Raw genomic sequence first — 15,196 nt, 5'->3', positions numbered from 1 at the left:
CCTGTTATGTAAATGAATAAAGTTTAGCATAAATAATCTAAATACATTCAAAATTTGTATGTTTTAAAGGATATTCCCATACTTTTGTTTGTTTGATCATTTCATATATTTCAGACTATTTCAATATTTATATTTAACCATGCACAAATTAGTATTTTTAATTTTTAAATAAAAATGTTTAAAAAAGACTGTGATCCACTTGAAAACTGACATAGAAACTCTAGAAAACTTTCTTTTACTTAAGTGAAGTGGTAGATATAAAAGCATTATAGGAATATAGATCATACTTGAGTTTAAACAAAAATCTGATTAAATACTATATAATTGTTGCCCACTCCATATTTTGTTAGTAATTGGTAAGATGTGAATTACAGAGAATGAGCATTACTAGTCATCTATTGATCACACTGTTGAGATAACACTGATGTGGTATAATGAATTTGCAAAAAAGGAAGTAGCAGGTACATTTTATTGTCAAAGGTTGCCTATCAGTTGGCAAATCGTTTTATAGGCTATAAATGATGTTCTAAAATAAATCATTTTGTTAATATCCATATCTGTAAGCTACATCACGGTCATGTTATTAATAGGGCAGACACTCTGAACCATGGCTATTTTTGTCTTTCTGATGCATTTATTGGAGACACCAATTACTAGAAACCAGAACAGTAACTCCAATAACCTTTAAATTAATTTTGACCCTAAAGTTTTAGCAATTTCAACATTAGTTGATGTATTTACACTAAATTAAAATTTCTAAACTAGTATTAAAATTAATACAAAGTTTATATGAAATATGAGTATATAACACTTAATAAAAATGAAAACACTAAAGAAATGTCACAAATATTTGTGTTCTAGAAATGATCCAGAAGGAATTTCTTTTTTTTTGTATAGACAAGGTCTTGCTACAGTACAAGCTGATCTCTAACTCTTGGCCTCAGGTGATCCCCCAACCTTGGCCACCCAAAGTGCTGAGATTACAGGCATGAGCCACCATGCCTGGACTTGTAATTTTTTTTTTTTTTTTTTTTTTGTAGAGACAGGGTCTCACTATGTTGGCCAGGCTGGTCCTGAACTTGTAGCCTTAAATGACCCTCTTGCCTCAGCCTCCTGAATCACTGAGATTACTGGCATGAGCCACTGCACCCAGTCCCAGATTATATGTATTTAACATTAAGAGAGATGTATTCCAGAGTTAATTTTAGAAACATCACTTCTATTGTGCTTATATCTTCTAATTGACAGGTCTGGTCTTTAAGCATTTTTTAATTGTAGAGCTAATCAGTTATAAAGCAGAAGAAAAACTCAATGATCCAACTAATGGCATTTGTTAAAATAAGCCTCTGTATAATAGTGTTATGAAACAAAGTTAAAATGAAGCAGAAACAAAAATAGGCACCATTAATCAACAAATGGCTGTTTTTTAAAAGTCTAGTTACTAGTATACTACTTGGGTTAGGGTAGTGAGGAAGACTAAATTAAATGCCAGACCAAATTTGGATCTCTTACTGTACTTGAACAAATTTTAGTATTTTTCGCCTATGTCCTACCTTGGGGCTATTTAACTGCAGTTCTCAGCTTTCTAGCTTTACTAAGAGAAGGCATGTTATTAGCAGTAAGTATAGAAAAAGAACTGAAATGTCCCATGGTACAGTTTTCTCTACTCATTCTCCAAAATGAGAGAAATACCTAAAAAACAGATCTGACAATTCACAAAGAACAAGTCTATATTCTGAAAAACTTGATTTAAATGAGTACCTTCCAAGTTAGAACTTTGTGAGACACTAAAAAATTATGGCATGAAACACAGATGTACAAAATAATTTATTATGCATTGGACAATGTATTCCTCAAGACAGAAAAGCTGATGGAAGGCCAAATAACTTATGGGTTAAAAAAATAACAAACTGAAATAGGTGCATTTTTCAAGCTGAAAGGCAACTATACTGTTGTTCTTACATAATTGGACGGTAGTTATAACCTGGTAAGATCTAGTTCAGAAAAGCTTAAACAGATAAATATATACTTAAAAATTAATATGACATATATAGCAATCTGAAATAGGTAAATTAATATTCATACTCATTTATTAAATAAATCACTTTAAAATCTTAAATGTATTCTTATAACTTTGAAAAACAAACTGCCAGTGAAAAAATAAGTTTTCCTTGCTAAACTTGGCTCTGGAAACAAAGATTTTTCACATGCTTTTCCAAGCACTTGTCTCTTTATTTTAAATGAAATCCAACTTTCAAGAAATCAAATATTTGAAATAGGAATAAAATATTAATGAATACATACATAGATACACATATACATAATTAAATATAGTTTATAATATACATAAAATGTGTAATATATCTGTATACTTGTATGTACATACATGTTTAAAGCAGGTATTTTCATTGTTTCCAACATCTCATCTTAATTCAGACTATGCCCCAAATTTACCCCTCAAGCCTTTGGTAAACAGCCAGTCAATTCAGTATTTAAATGCGGATTAACAATATAGGCTTGGAAATTTAAGACAAACTTACACTGATGATTTATACTTTTTACTTGAAAGAGTGAAGTTATTCTGTTCCCAGGAATACATGAAGAGACTACCAACTGCAATAAATTATCACAAATTTGGCTGCAGTTCTTGCTCACCACAAAATTCTCCCCTGTAAATAAGTGTGATTTACATATTAAATATAAGGTCCTATGCAGTTTTGTACTTGTTTTTTAAAACCCAAATGGCCCATATCAATAACAGAAATCCATATAAGAAAAATAAAATGTAAAATTGTGTGCTTTTCAAGCCCAACAAAAATTGTCATCATACTAATGTAAATATGTTATTAAAAATGCAGCTTTTATAGGCTGGTGTTTCTCCTAGTAAAGATTCCACAGTAAGTGAGGCTCTATTTTTTTTAATTTTGTTTAACAGTTTTGCTCTTCATCAAATCTAATCAGTAGCACCTAATAATAAACAAGTCCCTGAATAATAATGCTTGCACAATCTCTGTAAATTCTTCAGGCTTCAATAAAATAGAAATGTATCACAGACCAACAAAAGTATGACCTACAATGGAGTTAGTTTAATTTTTGTTTTTGGAGAACTTAATAATATGAAACTTCTCCAATAGTTACATATTAGAAACAACAACTATTTGAGTTAGCCAAATAGGATCTTCAAAGGCTTTTGACATTCCTATTTTATATGGCACTTTGCTTCTGAAATAAGCACCCTTATTTAATGCCCATAATATCATTTCTGATAATGAGCCAGTGAAACGAGTGATTAGACATGTGGTACAATTCAAAGAAAATAAGATGAAGAATTGCTAGCCAATTGACTTTTGCCAGGTGATCCAATCAACTACTTGAAGAGTTAAAAATAGAAGCTAGGTCTAATTCCCACAGCCACTGCTGATCAGAGTCTAACAACCTCGCATTATGGTGGACCCAACCTCTCCTGACACTGGCAGTATCTGCATTAAGACATTTTCCAGTGAGATACAGGGTCATTTCAAGGCTAAGTTTAACTTACATGGGGAGGGGTAGAAAAAATAATTCATGAACACTTGGGAAAAGACATAGTAATGAGGTCTGGCTGTGTAAGTTGTCAGTGGAAATAAAAATGATAAAAATGGAAAACATTAACCTTTACCGTGTATATTTCAGACACTTCACTAAGTTCTCCTTTATGTTATCTTCTTTCATATTCACCACAACTCGGTGATTTTCCTGTTTTAAATATCAGGAAACAATTCACAGAGGTTGAGTAACGTATAAATCACACAGCTAGTAAACGGTAAAGGTATGATTCAAAGCCCAAATTCATTTCCTGAAAGACATGATCTAGACATAAGTGGTAGCCAAAACGTCCCCAAATAAATAAATTAAAAATAAATAGCAAAAGGGAGGAGGAAAGCCCAGTGATCAGAATATATTCATGATAATGGTTAGAGCTTTTTGATTGAACTTGAAAATGATCAAAAGCTGCCTGAGAGCTCTAAGAATAAAACTGTTACAACTTTACAGTCAGACATTTTGAGATTAACCTAACTGCTTTGCTTTCATAACACCGTAATGCCATTTTATTTCATTTTCCATTTTGTTTATTAGAAATAATTTAAACATTTAAGTATTGCCTAAAAATGTTAGTGATTTTTCTTTTCTAAATAGACGAGCAAGATGCCAACATTCATCCTCTTATTTAATGGACTGCTTAGTGTCAGATAATTTTAGTGTCAGGTTTGAATTTTGTGGTGACATAGTCACTCCAACATACCTCGTGAAGATGTGACAGACAAGCCCACTATCTCACACCTATATGCAGGTTGAAAACATTTTCAATTGACAGTAATTGTACTTTATCTCTGATTGTGTTCTTTATAGTCAATGAGATTGAAAAAGAGATGCAGACAAAAGAGGTGCTGACTAATACTCCATCATTATAAGCTCTATCTTGCATTCTGAGTTTTCTAAAAGTCCCCATCTGCTATAGTAGAAAAGGGGAATGTCATGTTTTCCTGCCCTGGGTAAACAGACGGTGCATGGTTAAGTGTCTTGAACTGCTTACTAGATAAATTCCAGTCTAAAATATGATTCACCTCTAATTTCCAACTTATAATACCCCAGAGGGAAGAAAGTATGGTTTTAAAAGAACCAGGGAAGAGAGTAATTCTATCCGTAATTTACTCCTGCAACATCTACTAAAGCAATCACAATGAGCTTGTGTAGAATACCAATCATTTTGTATTGGGGGGTAGCTTTCAGAAATAAATGGTATTCATTTTGTTCAACTAATATTTTGTAATCTCCTATATTAAAGCCATGTACCATAGTGGCCATTTGAGTTACAGAAATTTTTATGCTGTTGATATTTTACTTATGAAACAACAATTTACGTTTATTGAGTGCTTAGTATATGATGCTGATAAGCTCCCCGGAAATCTTAACATTGATAAAATATATCAAATGCTACTTTTTCATGCTTTGCTTTGAAAATCCTGAGTTATTCTCTAATATGGAGAAGATGAAAAAATGTAATTTAGATTTCTATAGGATCACCAGCTGTATCTTAGCCAACTTTTATCAATGGAGAGTCTCAATAGGTACATTTTTAGTTATCATAAAACTCTTTTTTACTGATTATTAGGTAATTCTAATAAATATGGGCATGTAACAAATAGTTAAGAACATCAGCCCCATTTTATCTCAGCTTGACTCACTGCAGGAAAGCACAAATTTGAAGAAAGCCATTTCCCCAAGAACTACTCACTTCCTTGAGAGCCACGCGAGAGACTAACTTGGGATGACAGTGACTTGTCACAATTTATTTTTGATGGCACTAGTTTAAAACAGTGGTAAAATAGTCTTTTCAGAATGAATCCTTTCTAAAAATCCATTATTCTCCAGTGAGTATACCTTATAAGTAGAAACCCATATATATATATAAAATGTTCCTAAATTGCTAATATATTACCATAGTTACTCTTTAGAATTTCCTGGTCTTTAAATCTAAATTTGTATTTGAGTGATTTTGACAGATTATTTCTAGTGACTCCATTAGATGCCCACCAATTTCAGATTCAATGTTATTTCTGCAAGTCCCAGCAAAATTACATTTTGTAAATGGAAAAGAGGTCTTAACATTCTGGTTATTTTCCCCTACATTTCAATTCTCAGAGAAGCTGAGTATGAAAGATCATGGAGAGTTGTGCAAGAATTGCATTAAAGGTATTACTGACTTTTCTGTGTTTATTCGGTCAGATTCTGCAGTATATAAGTGAGGAATGTAGAAGGTTGTGTTGCTGTGACTGTTGCAATGACCAAAAAACTGCTGCTTCTACCCTTTGGTCTCATAACCGCAGCAGTGCATTAAGAAGGTGTGGCCATGGTGTTGCTTATTCAGACAAAGATCAGAATGCTGATTTGTTTTACGTCTGCCTTTCAAAGAGGGTTTAATCAGACAACCATAAAGATAGAGGTAAACCATAGGAGAAATGCTTATTAATAATTCCACCCCAATCAACTGAAGAAAAAGCATACTTTAAAATGCAGTTGTGACATGTCTAGGGTCAGCTACACTATGGAGTGTGTCTGTCCAACTAAATAAATGTTCTAGCAACCCTTTAGTTTTAAGTAGATACTCAAACATATAAGACATGTTGCTTCATCTTTGTCCTTTTAGCATTTTAATGTTTAAGTAAAAACTGATGCAATCTCCAGCAAGCCTTCTGTTTCTCCTCTCCTGGCCAATGCAATCTTCTGCTGAGGAGGATGGTTAAAAGTCTTGCCAATTCTGTTTATACTTCACATATGCCAAATATTTTGTAGTTTAGCTTAAATAAGACACTCTTATCACTGGGCTTTATTATTCTATTTCAGAATAAACTAAAAATAATACATTAAAGAGAAACTAAGAAAAAAAAATAAAAGATTTACCATAATGTAGGTACATAAATTTGAACAAACAGACCAAATTTTAGATTAGGTTTGATGCAAATAACCTATTGCTGGTGCAAACAAACAAACAAAAACCCTAAAAACTAGCTAGAGATGTTTCTACTATTCCACATGGTTATTACAAGACTTAACTGACATCTATGATGCACTTTGTTATCTATGATTTAAAAAAATGCATGATTGAGAGAATTTCTCTCAATACTTGTGTATAGCATTTTTCCTCCATGAACTGGAAATGAAAAAAGTGAGAATATTTCCTTGCTTGGATCATGTTCAATTGATTTCCTTATAGTATCTGCATTCATTTTTAAGACAGTATGAAAGGGTTCCAGAACATTCAGTAATACTATCTGTTGCAGAATGTTAGGATTTTTATAGTCCATATACTACAGTATCTAGAGTACTCAAACTATAAATATCTGGGCATAATCTTTGACCCAACAATTCCACTCCAAGCATTCTTTGATCAAAAGTAAAAGTACTGACATATAAAGACATATGTATTAATATACTGTTTATTACTACATAACTTGAAGTCACAAAACAATTTGGAATTAAGTAAATGTTTTTCAGTGGGTTTTGACCAAATAAATTATGGCACCTTCATAGTGTATATTATTTGATATCTATGGAAGATAGATGGTGTTATATGCTAGCCATGTTTAATGTAATAGACAATGTACTGAAAGTGTTTTGCAATTCAAAATTACCGTATGTGTTATATACATACAATGAAATAGTATTCAGCCTTAAAAGGGAATGAAATTTTGATACATGCTGAAATATGGATGAACTTTGAAAACATTTATACCAAGTGAAAGAAGCTAGAGACAAAAGGACAAATATGTATGAAAGGGTTCCAGAACATTCCATAAGTGATTCCACTTATGAGGTACCTAGAATATGCAAATTCATAGGCACAGAGAGTAGAATAGTGTTTACCAGGGGCTGAGGAAATGAACGGTTATTGTTTAATGTGTATAGAGTTTCTGTTTGTGATAATAAGACAGTTCTGAAAACTGATAGTGGTGATAGTTGCCCAGCATTGTTAATTATACAGTTAAAAATAGCTAAAACAGTAAATGTTACGTATATTTTACCAGAAAAAAAATTTTAATTATAGAATCTATAAAATATAAACTTACCTGATATGGAGCACATTATAAAGTTTTCATAACATTTTACATATTTTAGATGCTTATATAGTTATAATCTTATTTTGGTACAAAAAAAGGTATTTGGGAAATGTAAAGAAGGTAACAGCTTAAGTTGTCCTTTTGAGTTTTCTATCTTTCCATCTGTTTTTTTTCCAGACTAATGTTGTTCTTGTCACACCTCTTTGAACGCTCTTTAAATACATCAGGAACCATGCTTGCTAGTACCAGTCCCTTTAAGTATCAGCTGAGAATCTGAATGCATTTTTATGAATCTAAAATGATATGCAGCTCTTTCAGGCTGGCACTTGTTTTAGAACCTAGGAGGGATGAACATAAATTATCATTCTTTCCTTAACTTGGCAAAAGCAAATATATTACTGCAGATGGCATTACCATAAAGAAATATTAATATTGAGACAGTTAATAAGTCCATCCTAAGAAAACTGAATATATTCCAAAGTAGACTACACCAATCAACTGCTGGCAGTGTTTTCCCACATATGTGGTAGTATAATACTCTTAAGTCTGAGAACAGTTTCTTTTTTGTAAAAATGGCTTTGATTGGAAAACCTTAAATAAATCATTTGGAATGTGTAACGTTCAGAGCTCCCTTTCCATGCCTTTTTTGTGAATCAAGGTTCTTTGAGTCACTATTTTCACTAGCACTTGCTTCCTAGTCATCAGCTGTCTTCATGTCAGTGTTGGTGAAGGGTTCTCATTTCAGGTCTTAAAGTAAGGAGAAAAACAGGAAAACCTCATCTCAAGTACTGGAAATGTAAGGGCTAATAAAGGACACACATATTGTCCAAGGGAGCACAAATAGATGTTCTTTAACCATTCTGTAAAGAGAGCTTTAGTGAATCCACAAACACCTGCATTCGTATGCAAAATTAATATGTGTATGCTTCTGTATGTACTTGGGGAGAAGATGTACAGACTTTACTGAGTTATCAAAAGTTTGAGATGTTAACCTAAAAGTTTAAAAAGCACTGGAAAGATTAATCACAAAACAACGTGAAACTATTCTGATGGCTCTGACTTTATGTTTTTACAATGTTTTCCCTCACTCTGTTACACTTCAAAGAGCGGGTGGTAATATGGAAAAAATCTCTGCCATTCAGGTGACATCTCTGAGCCTCAGTTTTCTTAGTGTAAAATTTGCATATAGTATAAACATCAAATGAGATACCAAAGATGAAAGTCCCTAGAAGAGTGGCTTGAAACAAGATAAATGCTCATATGCATAAAGTGCCTTCAATGCAATAATACTGAAAGCAGGTACAATGTCTTCATTAAACATTTGTTTTGCTATGCTCACCATGCTTTTAGTATACATTTAAGGACATTTAAGCTCACAATACCTTTTGTAGATTATAATGATTTGAATGTACTCTCAGTATATTTACTATTACTCTAAGGATTTTTTAAAAAACCAAATTAGTATTTGCACATATATTGAGAACTTAACTTGGCTGGTAGAGGAGTGTAGGTAGATAGATTTATAACTCTGGAAAATAACTTATTTCTTCACTAAAATCAAATTGCCGAACACCTATAATACATATATGTAGCTAGACACCATAGAGTTGCAGGTAATAAAAACTTATTCCCAGACCCTGCTTTCAAGAGCTTTTTTAGAAGAGTAGACAAAGCATGTTCACATGAAAGGATAACCCAAAATAGAATGTGCTATAGGAATTTAAACAAGAGAGGGGCACATCTGGTTAGGGAAGGAAGGTGGATATGGGGAAGGCTTCATAAGTGAGTCAGTATCTGAGGTGAACAAGGTTTCAACATGTAAGAGGGTGGGCTAGGAGAATAGATGAAAACATACAGGCATGCCACCATGGGGTACAAATTGGAAAGAAGATCCACTTGGTGTAGGTTGGGCATGGGGTACTTTAAGGGAATTAGTGACAAATTAGATTAAGAGATACCACAGTGCCTGATACATAGTACTTAATAATACCTTTTAAACACAAATATTTAATCCAAGAATAACATAGAAGAGGACTTATAAAATGAACAGGGTGAAATATTATAGAAATCTGGCAATTAAGAGGTCATTGGCAACTTTCAAAATAGCACTTTTTTCTACCCATTCTCAGTGGAGTCACTGGTTGAATAGAAATGACATTTCTATTTGAGCCTTATTATTGCTATTCTTTTTCCTTTTCCATTTCAACATTTCTGAACTTTTAAAAAAGTTTTTATTTTATTTTTTGAGACAGGGTTTCATTCTGTTGCCCTGGTTGAAGTACAGTGATGCCATCATGGCTCACTGCAGCCTCAAACTCCTGGCTCAAGCAATCCTCCTGCCTCAGCCTCAAATCTTAAGCCTATTTCAATTGTAGTTAATGGCAGTAATGCAGCACCAGAAAAAGATATTTTGTTAGAAGAGGGCAACTTTAACTCCTAAATTTTTACTCTCTAAATTTCTGGTAACACTGCCTAGCAGACTAAACTTTTCTTTTCTTTTTTTTTTTTTTTTTAACACAATTGGAGAGCAGTAGATTGACTTCAGTTCTATCTTGTCAAACACAAAAGTGCCTGCAGTTCATTTAGTATCTAATCATTTAGCATCTAATCATGCATGTCCTTCCATTTTTCTTTCCTCTTTCAATTCTGAACACCAGCCAGTTGGTTTTTCCTCTCGCTAGGAAACATTTTAAGGAAAGGATATAAAGTCATAAATCAGTTTCAGACATAAAATCATACATATATTTCTGCTTAGGCTTCTAAATTTAGTCCTCAAACTTTTTTAAACATAAAGTCCAAATTCAGAAATCCCTTCAGTTTATCTTCCTCAGTTGTACTAAAATGAAAATTAAATTTTCTAACTTGTTTTCTTTCTTCTCAACAAGATTTCTCCAACTCCAGTCCATAACTTAGTGGGTTCAACTCACCTGCAAAATCACTAGCAAGTATTATTCCACCTTAGGCAGCAACAGTCTCCTAATCCTGAACCTATTTCTTGCCAAAGAGTTTAGTTTCTTCAGAAACTTAAATGATAGACACTTTGAATTTCTAACCATCATTAGGATATTCTCATGCACTTGCTCTTCAACAGAAAGGTGACTGTCAACATTACAGAAACTGCATTGTATTTCTAAGATCAATTGTACTAATCTGTATTTCATATACCTTAGGTTATTTAGAATAACTATATTAAAATTCATTATTACTTATTCTATATTAGTATTATTACTTCAGAATAATGATGTATATGGTTAAGTATTTTAATACTAGAAAAAAGGTGGTAGAATAGAGGATTTGTTGTTGATCTTGTTCTTTGTTATCTCATAGTTAATGTGACTGAGTAAAAATTCTAGAATCTCAAGAAGTTAATATTTCAAACCAAAACCCTGTTTGACATATAATAACAACAAAAAAGGGACATAAGGTTATTAAGACCCCAAGGGGCAGTTCCTGAAGTGGATCACTCAGTAGTGGGCTTTGCCCACCGCCTCCCCCAACCCTATGCCTCATATACTGAAGATGGAGACAAAGAAATTCAAATCTTTCTAAAGTGCATTTTGTAAAAACGAAATTTGTAATCAGAAAGGCAATAATATATAATATGATTAACATGATTTTCCATACTAGTATCTTTGTTTAAAAATAATATTTGAAGAGGAAAGAAAGCAGAGGTAAAATTTTAAGCTACCAACTCTGCCCCTCTTTTTCATTGATCTTCTAATTTAATTTACTAAAATAAAATTGCATGGCTGTTGAGTCAGACAGTCTCTCTAATTTCAAGTTTAAAGATAACAGATCTTCCTTTAAATAGAACATTGGCACACAGATACCCCACAATCTGGCTTATTGCAACTGTTCTCTGTTGGTGAAGTGGCACGTTTGCAATCCCTGTAACAGCCATCTTAACCATTTCACAGCATATTATTCACATGTACATCTCTAGGTGGCAACAAGGATAGGCACTTGGGCTCAGTAGCAAGGGGTCTGTGGGGAAAATCCTAGGACGAGGGATAGGAACCTGCAAATAGCAAGACAAACTAGAGGATACTCAACCAGAGGCTTAGATTGGGCAGCTCCATTGGCTTTCTGACTGCCTACGAGGAAAACCTCACTGGAAACTCTTTTGAGGTTCTTGAAGAATCCTAGAGGCAAACGGACTCCTCTGCCTTTTGGAAAGGATGTGTCCCAAATCTTAACAGCTAGCTGTCTCAAAATCCAGCTGGACTAAAATTGCTTCAGGAAAAACTGGATGGACTGGCATTCCCATTTTTACTTCTACCTATGCCTATGCATAGGGAACATCCCTCACACTCCAGTAGATTCTATCTGTCCTCTCTAGCTTTCAAGTAGCCACAGTGACTACAGCGAAGGGGGTTAATGGGATAACATGTTGATACAGGGCCACAAGCAGGATATTTCATTCCATGCATTTGGGGGAAGGACACAGGTAATAGTATACAGTGAGAATACCGAATAAGAAATCTGAGGCAATGCCCTTTTTGGGACCTTGACAAAATCAGTCATGGAACCCAGGTGGTGGATAAGAGCTGACAAGAGTTGGTCTATGAATGGGCACAGCATCTCCGAAAAAGATCAATGAAATGATTGACAGAGAAAATGGCAAATGAAGGAAGAAGCGATGTCAAGTGCTGCTCAACCCAAGCTGAACTCCAGGAGATAAGAGAAGTTTCCCCTCCAAATAGAGGCTCTTTCTAAAGGTTCAGTCTTGAAGCAGGTGTTTTGACATTGAGAGGGGCACAGACCCATTCTGATAACTGGAAAGGCAGAGGACCAAGGACTACAGGAAGAGGGATGATTTCTGATTACCCCAGGCTGCTGCCAGGGACCTACTGCTCCAAATCCTCAAAATAAGCAAAGGTAAAAGGCACAAAAAGCAAAAGAGTAACTCAAATTATTTTACATTTTGAGTCCTCTTCACTGTCTACGCGAATCTGGCACTGAAATGGTAGATCACGTTCAAAAGAGTATAGCGGCAAGAACGCCTTCTTTGTTTGCCCAGTAACACTGCTCCTCCAACCTCTGCACTTGGCCGCCCAACATTTCCATCCTAGTTGTTGCTCCTTTTCTCATTGCAGAATGCAGCGGGGTTCTCCCCTTCTTCCCTCTGTGCTGAAAACCCCATTATTAACCAAGCGGAAAGCTCTACGCAGTGCAGCCGGGGCGCACCGGAGCCGGGCTGCTTACCTTCCCTGGACCTAGTCAGCGCAGGTCCCCGCGCACGCCGCCACGGGCCGCAGTCCCGCCGCGCCCGCCGCGCCCGCCGAGTGCTCGGTCAGCTCGCGCCGGCCCGCGCCCCACCTGCCAGCTGCAGCCTCCGCTCCCGCCGCCCAGCTCCGGCCGCATGAAGTCATCCCCGCCCCGGGCCGGATCACCACATTCCGCGCCAGCCGCGGGGGGAGCGGGGCCGCTCCCGACCCCAGGGAAGGCGGCCTGGAAACGACGCCCGACGATCGCTGCCCCGCGAGGTTGTGGATTGATTTTCTATTAATGCTTTTACAGCTGCAGCATCGCTGGATTATGGACTGAGAGAGAAGAGCCAGGGGGGCTTTCTCTGCATAGCGTCCTTCCTCTGAGCGCTCCCCCGTCACCCCGGCTGCATGGACTGTTCCATTTGCCCCTGTGGGTTTCCCACCCTCTTCATCTTCCTTATCAGCATTGTTCATTTGGCTGAATTTGAGAGCAGGAATTGTCTTTTAAGATAAACATTCAAGCGCTACAAAAACATTTTAAATTGGTAATGAAGCTTTCTAAGCCCTTCATAGCTCTCTCCATCACCCCCGCCCCCGCCAACAGACACACACGCATAAACACACACACGTATACACACAGCCAAACCACTCGCAATTTTGAAAGCTAGAACCTTTCGCCCTCTCGCCTACGTAATAGAACGGGAATCTCCCAAAAGACTGGAGAAGTGGGGCCAACCGGAGAAAGCGCTCAAAGAAACAGTGGGGTGGCCCGATGATTTTGTTGTGTTTATGGTGCACTTGTGCACAGATGTTCCCTCTAACATCTCTTCCTCCTACTTCCTTTGCTCTGGACCCCCTCCCCTCCCTGCCACATAATTGGGCAAACTGTTGTGATGACAGCTGTAACATTTGGAAATCAAAAAGCAGAATCTACGTTAGCAGATGACTATCTCTCTTTCCCTAAGGATTTATGAAAATTTGCTTTGGGAATGAAATAAGCATGTATTCATATAAGCCCTTTCCCTCTGTTTTTAAATTGACACTAGCTATTAACAAGATTGTTCTCTCTCCCCCACCCTCCCGTTTTGCTTCTTTCCCAAATCTTCAGGTTTGAGGGTTGAATGTTTAAGGAAAAATGGGACTAAATTTGCTCTCTTTGTAGCTAAGCCAGGGTTTCCCCTGAGCTGTTGAGTTATTTTCCAGTCGGGAGGTTCCTTGACACTAGGGTTCTGTGGAATGGAGTTCCCTCTTTTAACTTGCCTTGCTGTTTGAATTGACCGTCACTTGATACAGGCCAGCTTTACACTATGGATTTGTCCAGCAACCTAAACAGTGCAATTGCACAAAGCCAGGGAAGCACCTTTGCTAAATGAGATGTTTCCATCCCTCTATCAGTCCCAAAGTTAGGTGGTAATGTAGCCAACAGCTTTCCAACAAAACTTAGTTAGAATTCTTGGTCATAGAAGTATGCTCTTTGAAAGCTAGAACAGCTTAATTCATCGCTCTGAGACTCACTTTCATAACATTAGCCCGTTAATATTACCATAGAGCAGGAGATTCTTCATCTGTATAGATGGAATTCTATTCATATACTCCTTTTATACAGATTAAGTATAATGGGAAAAAATTCATTTTTAGTTTCACTAACTTCTGAGATTTAGCATTTAGCATGTCCTTTAAAATAATGTAGGCAACAAACCACAAGAATGTTAGGAGTACCTGGGACTTTGTTTCCAATAGAAAGAACAGCTAATTCCTTATTGCTGTTTTTATAGATATCTCTATCACTACACTGATGTTATAATCAAATCATCACTACATTTTTTTATTTAATAGACTATATTTTTCAGCTTTGGTATCCAGAAAAATTGAGGAAATAATACAGGGAGTTCCCATATATCCCATTCCCAGTGTCTTCTATTGACATCATACATTAGTAAGGTATCTTGGTGTAATTCTGGCGTTGCTATAAAGAACTACATGAGAATGGGTAATTTATAAAGAAGGGCTCTCGTGGTTCTGTAGGCTGTACAGGAAGCATGATTGCGGAGGTCACAGGAAAACTATAATCATGGTGGAAGGCAAAGGGGAAGCAGGCAGGCTCTACATGGTTGGAGCAGGAGAAAGAGAAGGGGGAGGTGCTACACACTTTTAAACAACCAGATGTCATGAGAACTCACTATCACCAGAAAGACAAGGGGAAGTCCTCCCCCATGATCAAGTCACCTCCCACTAGGCCCCTCCTCCAAAATTGGGGATTACAATTTGACATGAGATTTGGGTAGGGACACAAATCCGAACCATATCATTTGGTTACAATCAATGAATGTATACTGATACATTATTACTAACTATAAATAAAGTCTAACTACATTTAAGTTTCCCTGG

The 15,196-nt window shown here is 36.0% G+C and overlaps 1 protein-coding gene across 2 annotated transcripts in view; it reads right to left on the bottom strand.

Moving 5' to 3' along the window:
* The window catches only part of PKIA (cAMP-dependent protein kinase inhibitor alpha), an 89,730-nt gene extending 76,763 nt beyond the window's left edge, over positions 1–12,967 (bottom strand). Inside the window, exon 1 of one of the 2 annotated variants that reach the window (XM_054497859.2) lies at positions 12,804–12,967. The gene's annotated coding sequence lies outside the window, so the exon portion shown is untranslated. The remainder of the gene's footprint in view (positions 1–12,803) is intronic. The other variant, XM_054497858.2, reaches the window with a different exon arrangement.
* Positions 12,968–15,196: the final 2,229 nt, after the last annotated feature.

Source organism: Pongo pygmaeus, chromosome 7, assembly GCF_028885625.2.
Source record: "Pongo pygmaeus isolate AG05252 chromosome 7, NHGRI_mPonPyg2-v2.0_pri, whole genome shotgun sequence".
Lineage (NCBI taxonomy): Eukaryota > Metazoa > Chordata > Mammalia > Primates > Hominidae > Pongo > Pongo pygmaeus.
This window is presented reverse-complemented; position numbering and strand designations above follow the sequence as displayed.